Genomic DNA, 7916 nt, shown 5'->3' on the forward strand with positions numbered 1-7916 from the left:
TACTCAAAATAATATTTACAACAACTAATTAATTTCCAAATTAAAATAAAGTACAAAATTTAAAGTTAAAAAAAATGCAAAATGAGTCCTTTTTGTGATTTTAATCATTTTTATAAGACAACTAAATTGCTAATTAACCTAAAAATGTAAGATTAAATCCTAAACGCAAATGCAATGTATTTTTGTATTTTCATGAATTAAATAAAATAAACGCGCATAGACAAATGCAAGCAATTAACAAAAAATGCTACAAAAATCCACGAAATTGCAAACATTGGGAAAAATTTATTTTGTTTGAATTTATGGGAATAATTCATATAGGGCAAAAATCACGTGCTCACAGCTGTCCCTCTTTGCTCGGAAACACGAAGAGTTTTTGTGCAAAGATAAAGTGAGCGGATACGAGCGATTTTTGCCCGTTTGAATACTCCGTGGGAAGCATTTTTGAAAGATTTGACCGCACCCTGTTTCTGAGGTTGCCTACATATCCTTGGCTATAAAGGAATCAGGTCAGTGTAGTTCGGAAAGTTTCGGTAGCTGGGACTACCATGAAGCTGTGATTTCACTGTTGCTGCTGCTGTTACTGCTTGCTGAACTCCTTATTACACCAAGACAAAACAAAAGAAGCTAGACTAAACTATGATCTATGAATTACAAGAATCCTATCTATGCTTCTTCAAACTTGATCTTGCAGTTTCTGCTGCTTTGTTGACTTGTACCCTCCAGGTGAGATTCCTTTGTTGCAGTCTTGAATGGTATTCTGAGGTGCTTTCCCTTTGTTTTTCAGGCGGGCACCTGAAATCTGAACTTGAATCGTCTTCCTTCGAATATTGCTGCTTTTCCTTTGTTCTCCAGGTGGGCTCCTGATTACCAACACTTGAACTGCTGCTTCCCTTCGTTCTCCAGGTGGGCTCCTGATTACCAATACTTAAATTGCTGCTTCCCTTCGTTCTTCAGGTGGGCTCCTAATTACCAACACTTGATTGCTTCCCTTCGTTCTTCAGGTGGGATCCCGATTACCAACACTTGAATTGCTTCTTCCCTTCGTTCTTCAGGTGGGCTCCTGATTACCAACACTTGAACTGCTTCCCTTCGTTCTTTAGGTGGGCTCCTGATTACCAACGCTTGAATTGCTGCTTCCCTTCGTCCTCCAGGCGGGATCCTGATTACCAACACTTGAACTGCTGCTTCCCTTCGTTCTCCAGGCGGGCCCTTGATTACTAACCCTTGAACTGCTTCCCTTCGGTCTTCAGGTGGGCTCCTAATTACCAACACTTGAATTGCTGCTTCCCTTCGTTCTTCAGGTGGGCTCCTGATTACCAACACTTGAACTGCCTCCCTTCGTTCTTCAGGTGGGCTCCTGATTACCAACACTTGAACTGCTTCCCTTCGTTCTTCAAGTGGGCTCCTGATTACCAACACTTGAATTGCTTCCCTTCGTTCTCCAAGTGGGCTCCTGATTACCAACACTTGAATTGCTTCCCTTTGTTCTCCAGGTGGGCTCCTGATTACCAACACTTGAACTGCTTCCCTTCGTTCTCCAGGCGGGCTCCTGATTACCAATACTTGAATTGCTTCCCTTCGTTCTTCAGGTGGGCTCCTGATTACCAACGCTTGAATTGCTGCTTCCCTTCGTTCTCCAGGTGGGCTCCTGATTACCAACACTTGAACTGCTTCCCTTCGTTCTCCAGGTGGGCTCCTGATTACCAACACTTGAACGGTTGCTTCCCTTCGTTCTCCAGGTGGGCTCCTGATTACCAACACTTGACTGCTTCCCTTCGTTCTCCAGGTGGGCTCCTGATTACCAACACTTAAATTGTTGCTTCCCTTCATTCTCCAGGCGGGCTCCTGATTACCAACACTTGAACTGCTCCCCTTCGTTCTCCAGGTGTGCTCCTGATTACCAATACTTAAATTGCTGCTTCCCTTTGTTCTTCAGGTGGGCTCCTGATTACCAACACTTGCATTGCTTCCCTTCGTTCTCCAGGCGGGCTCCTCATTACCAACACTTGAACTGCTTCCCTTCGTTCTCCAGGTGGGCTCCTGATTACCAACACTTGAATTGCTGCATCCCTTCGTTCTTCAGGTGGGCTCCTGATTACCAACACTTGACTTGCTTCCCTTCATTCTCCAGGTGGGCTCCTGATTACCAACACTTAAATTGCTGCTTCCCTTCGTTCTTCAGGTGGGCTCCTAATTACCAACACATTCATTGCTTCCCTTCGTTCTCCTGATTACCAACATTTGAACTGCTTCCCTTCGTTTTTCAGGTGGGCTCCTGATTACCAACACTTGAACTGCTTCCCTTAGTTCTTCAGGTGGGCTCCTGATTACCAACACTTGACTTGCTTCCCTTCGTTCTCCAGGTGGGCTCCTGATTACCAACACTTAAATTGTTGCTTCCCTTCGTTCTTCAAGTGGGCTCCTGATTACCAACACTTGCATTGCTTCCCTTCGTTCTCCAGGCGGGCTCCTGATTACCAACACTTGAACAGCTTCCCTTCGTTCTTCAGGTGGGCTCCTGATTACCAACACTTGAACTGCTTCCCTTCGTTCTCCAGGTGGGCTCCTGATTACCAACACTTGAACTGCTGCTTTTTGCGACTGATTTTCCTTTGAACTATCTTTCCTTGTTTCCCCAAATGGGTGCCTGATTGCTTGACCTTGAACTGCTTTCTATCCTTAAAACTCGTGTTATTCTCCCTTGCTCTCCAGGTGGGTGCCTGATTGCTTGACACTGAACTGCTTTCTATCCTTAAAACTCGTGTTGTTCTCCCTTGCTCTCCAGGTGGGTACCTGATTTCAACAAAATAGACAAAACAAAGAAAATTTTCTGCCCCAGTTTGGTAGCTGAGTCACGCTCTCTTCCTGCAGGGTTTCTGCAGAACGAACAAAACTCTTTGCCCTCGAACCATTCTTTTTCTCATGGAGGGTTCCTGCCGATCGAATAAATTTCTTTCCTCTTCTCAAACCGCCTTTGTGCTGACATAATTTGGGCATGACATTTGAAAAATTCGAGCTTCCAAGCTTTGATTTGGACATAGTCTTCGTCCATGTTTCAAAGAAAACTTGTGAGTTTAAACATGGTGGTTGGTTTGTGGCCTTGAACTTTGAGGGCGATTGCTCCTTCACTTCTCATGCTAACTTCGGTTTCAACTCGAAAGACCTTGCCTGTTTATTGACTGACCACCTTTCTCTATCACCTTTATCACGGAGAATACCTCTGATCCGTTCAAACCCAATATTGATCATCTGTTGCATTGTGCTCGTACTGACGTATACTGAACCTTTGTGTTTCACATGAATCCCAAAGCACGTCAATTGCCACCCACTCAGTGCGCATGCATGTTCTTTCCTGACTTAAAACACTGGCCTTGGCCTTTAGGTCTATTGCCCCTTCACTTGCCATGATAACTTTGATTTTCGCTTGGAAGACCTTGCTTGTCACTGGTTAACCACTTTCTTTGTTAGTCTTATCACAGAAGATACCTTTGATCCGTTCCAACCCAACACCCTCTATCTGTTGCATTGTTCATGAATGGACATATACCGATCTTTTTTATTTCACATGAATCCCAAAGCATGTTGATTGTTACCAACTCAGTGCACTTGTTGTTCTTTCCTGACTTATGACACTTTGATGTGCTAGCCAGATCCCGTTTTGTGCAATTGGAAAGTTGGTGGCAAATTTTGAAGTCATTTCTCACTTGTTCTGACCAAACAGACTCAGAAAGAGGAAGTAAACAAGACAAAAGGAACAGAGTAAAGGACAATGGAAAGAGATGATTCCTAACAAGAAAACTACAAAGTAGAAACCTATCAGACGTGGATACCAACTCTGATGACCATGACATGCACCTATGGCCTATTCTGTCAAGCAAGTCTGATGTTCAACTCTTGTTATACCCCTAAACCGTGAAACTGGGCTTCAATGCTCCGATTATCCAATCTGATTCACGATCCATATTCGACTTGTAGTGCCCGAAGGGTTTTCACCATCAAGTCTCTCTCATTTTGTTCTTTCTCTCAACTTACCGTCGCCTTACGGTGCCTGTGAAGGTTTTCACCGATAAGACTCTCTCATTTTGTTCTTTTTCTTTTTATTTCTTCTGACTCTGTAGATGACAAGGCCTTGACCATAGTAAAAACATCGTATGCTCCTGGCGTGTCTAACTCGGCACTCTCAAAGATTATCTGGGAGGTCTTTTTGGGCTGTAATATGGCTTTTGGACAGGGGTAGAAAGAAAGGATATCATAACGGCTCAAAATTACTAAAACAACAGGATTAATTTATTTACAACTTTTGGAATCCATTTTAAAAACTTTGCCCCAATTTCTAAAACAAGGGAATTTGAATCTTTTTTTTTCCTCTTTTTTTAATATGGAATTTCCCACTCTCGACTTCGTGGGATTATGAAATATTTTATTTGGTATGACCGAACCCTAAGGCTGCCTACGTATCTTGTGGTGACAAGAATCAGGTCAAACGTAGTTCCCAAGACTACTTTTGTTACTATTTTCCTTTTCTTTTTTCTTTTTTTTTTCTTTATCTCTTTTTTTTTTGAATTTTTCTTTTGGAATGAACTTTCTAAAATAAACATATGGGGACATGAACTCTTCGATTTTTTTTTCTTTTTTTTTTTCGTATGACTCTAACTTGATTCCAAAAGAAGGGAGGTCAAAGAAATTAGTACAGGCTCAAAAGGGTATCAAATGGTGTAAGTGTTTGGGTAGCTGAAAGAGGGCCTCTCAATTCCTGAAAATGCCAAGTACAACACATGCAACTTGAAATGAAAATTGAAGATCATGCACAATATTTCTTTTGCGGCTTCGGCATTGATATTACTGATATGCCTTCCACTTTTCTTTAGCGCCTTGTCAAGTACAGAACCCTCATTGGTTGATTTCCTTTTCACAATGGATATCCTCCATCAATTCGGAGAAAACTTCCTTGACATTATCTTGTTACTTGAGATGCATTTGAACTGAAAGTTGCTTGCTTCAAATCGTCCGGGATGCACTCTCCTTTAATGAATTCTTGCCACCCTATTAACTTCCCAAATTATCTGCCCCAATTTCACATAGTTCGGGCTTCAAATGATCTCACAATGCCTTTACTTATTTCCATTCTTCAAAATTGTTTTATTGCTTCATGATTAAACTAACTTTTGAGACCAGGCCTAGAATTATGTACCTGTAGAGGATTACGTGTGACACTTGGGGTATTACTGCCTTGGATCACAATTATTCCTTCTTGAATCATTCTTTCTATTTCCCTTTTCAAAGCACGACAATCTTCAATTCTATGCCCTTGGACATTAGAGTAGTACATGCACCGTACAGTAGGATCAAAACCTTTTGCATATGGATCCGGCGTATAGCCGAGGAGTGGCTCAATCAGGCCAGAATATTTTAACTTTTCAAACAAGTTTGTGTAGGATTCTCCAATGGGCGTGAAATTATCTTTTTGCCTCTGTTTCCCTCCATACCCCAGTCTTCTAGGGTTGTTGGATGCTCGAAAATGTTGCAGAGGCAAAAGTGCATTACGCGGTGCTGGCGCTCGCCATGAGGAATGACCCAGTTGTTGGACAGATAGTCGGACTTTGTTCGGAGGATAATACTGGGGTGGATTATGTGGAGCTCGGGGAGGTTCATGGGGCCGGTATTGAGGGTGAAAGCATTTAGCAAGAATGCCCACTGGATCCTGTCGTTGGCGGGGTTCAGCAACATCTTTTCTATCAATGGGAGGACTGTCCCGAGCAACTTGTTCATTCCATCTGAACCAAAATTCCCTATAACTTTCCTTGGGTTTCTTTTCCGTCTGAGATAGGGAGGAGCGATCTGGGACAATGTCTATATTGTACTGAAAGTGTCGCACAAAATCTTGACCATGTCATCCCATGTATGCCACTTACCGACATCTTGACGAGTATGCCATTCCAAAGCTGCCCCAGTCAGGCTCTCACTGAAATACGCCATCAGCAACTCATCTTTCCCGCCAACACTTTTTATTTCACTACAATAACCCCTCAGATGGTCTACTGGATCTCCAACCCCATCATACAAGTTAAACTTTGGCATCTTAAGCCCTTTCAGCATTCTGGATAACTCATCTTGCTCCACTGTCTTAGCAGGATTTGTAGTCTCATCGGGAGGCTCAAAATGAGGAGCGTAAGAGTATGGACTCGAGACCTTGAAAATCGGTTCTGGAGCATAGTGTTGGGTATCAGGGATTTTGAACACAGTCTCGCTAGAGGATCGAGGAAGGGTAGCAGATGGATGAGCTACAAAAACATGAATGGTCATAGGAGTGGGATATGAGGTGGTTCTGGGGGGTGGAGTGTGAAAAGGTTGTGGGGAGATATCCTGGACTTGTGACAGTGGAGGAATGGTGACAAGGCTTTTAGTGCAGTTAGTGGGAACTGATGGTGGAGGGTGCCCACTAATCCAGGCTTGGTATATTTCGGCCATCTGTCCTTTCAACCTCAAGACCTCTTCTTTCAACTCAGATTCTGATTCAACAATTCCCTTAGGCGGATCAATAACCCTTCTGTCCGACTCTTTGCTAGCCATGGCTATCTTGCTCTTTGACCTTGTGTTGTATGGAAGAGTTACCAATTTAAGAACCACAAACCAACCACCTTCTGCTATAATGAAGATAACAACAAGGAACGAAATGAAGTCATCATGTTAGCGTTAGGGCATTTAACAGCTAAAAATCTCACATTGCGTGCAATGCACCTAATAACAATTAACGGTTCAAGAATGACTTCGAGGGTCATAAGGTCACTTGGCATCATCCCAATTTGTTCATTTCAATCTCCTCTTTTCTTTTCTTTTCTAGCACTTTTTGGCTTGCTCATTTTCCTTCCCTTTTTTTTTGCTAATTATCACTCTTTTCTTTCTCTCATTTCTCACTTCCCATAATTTCACCCTTTTTTTTTTCTCTTTTTTCTTCTTCTTTTTTTCTTTTAATAAAAAAAATGATTCGATCGAACCCTATGTAGGTTGCCTACGTATCATGACCCCGCATGAATCAGATCTTTGCGTAGTTCTGGAAGATCGAAAATAAAGAAAACAAACAAACGTTCTCTTTTTTTTTTCCTTACCTTAATGACTACTCTGACGAGAAAAAGGAAATAAAAGAAGCAAATCTTTTTCTTTTTGAATTTTCTAGACTTAACCTATTCTAAACTTGAGCATATTTTTTCTTTCTTTTTTCTTTTTGAAACAAATACTCTATGGGTAATTATTAAGGAAAAATCCTAGAAGAGAAAAATATTTTTTTTATTCTCTTTTTTTTAGGAAGGAAATCTAAAGAATAAACTAGAGAAAAATATTTTGAATTTTCATTTGATATCCCCGAAGAAAGATCTCGAAACGAGAAATAAACAAGATAAAAAATATTTTTGGATTTCAGTTTTTGATTACCTAAGGACGAAACTTTAAAGATAAACAAAAGATAAAGTATGTTTTTTTTCTATGTACAATATCCTAAAGTTCTATTGAAAATAAAAGAAATTTTTTTTCCATTTTTTTTAATTTTCTCAAGGAAGAACTTCAAAAGAAAATCTTATTTTTTTTATTTTTGGAATTAATATCTTAAAAGAAAACTTTTAAAGAGGTACTAAAAGAAAATTCTCTTCTCTTTTTTTTTTTTTTTGAATTTTTGGTCTTAATGTACTAAAAGGAAATATAAAAGCAATTTTTATTTTGAGTTCTAAATGTTAATTTCCTAAAATAAAACCACCTCAAACTTTCTTTTTTTTTCTTTTTAATTTCTATGAGTAATATTTCTAAAGAAAACTCTAACAGAAATATAAAAACGCAAAATATCTCCTTTTTGGACTTTTGATTTATAACACATCTTTTTTCAAATACAAAATAGGAAATACAATAACAAAAGAGTCAACAAA

The sequence above is a fragment of the Nicotiana attenuata genome, chromosome 6 (genome assembly GCF_001879085.1).
Source record: "Nicotiana attenuata strain UT chromosome 6, NIATTr2, whole genome shotgun sequence".
Classification (NCBI taxonomy): Eukaryota; Viridiplantae; Streptophyta; class Magnoliopsida; order Solanales; family Solanaceae; genus Nicotiana; species Nicotiana attenuata.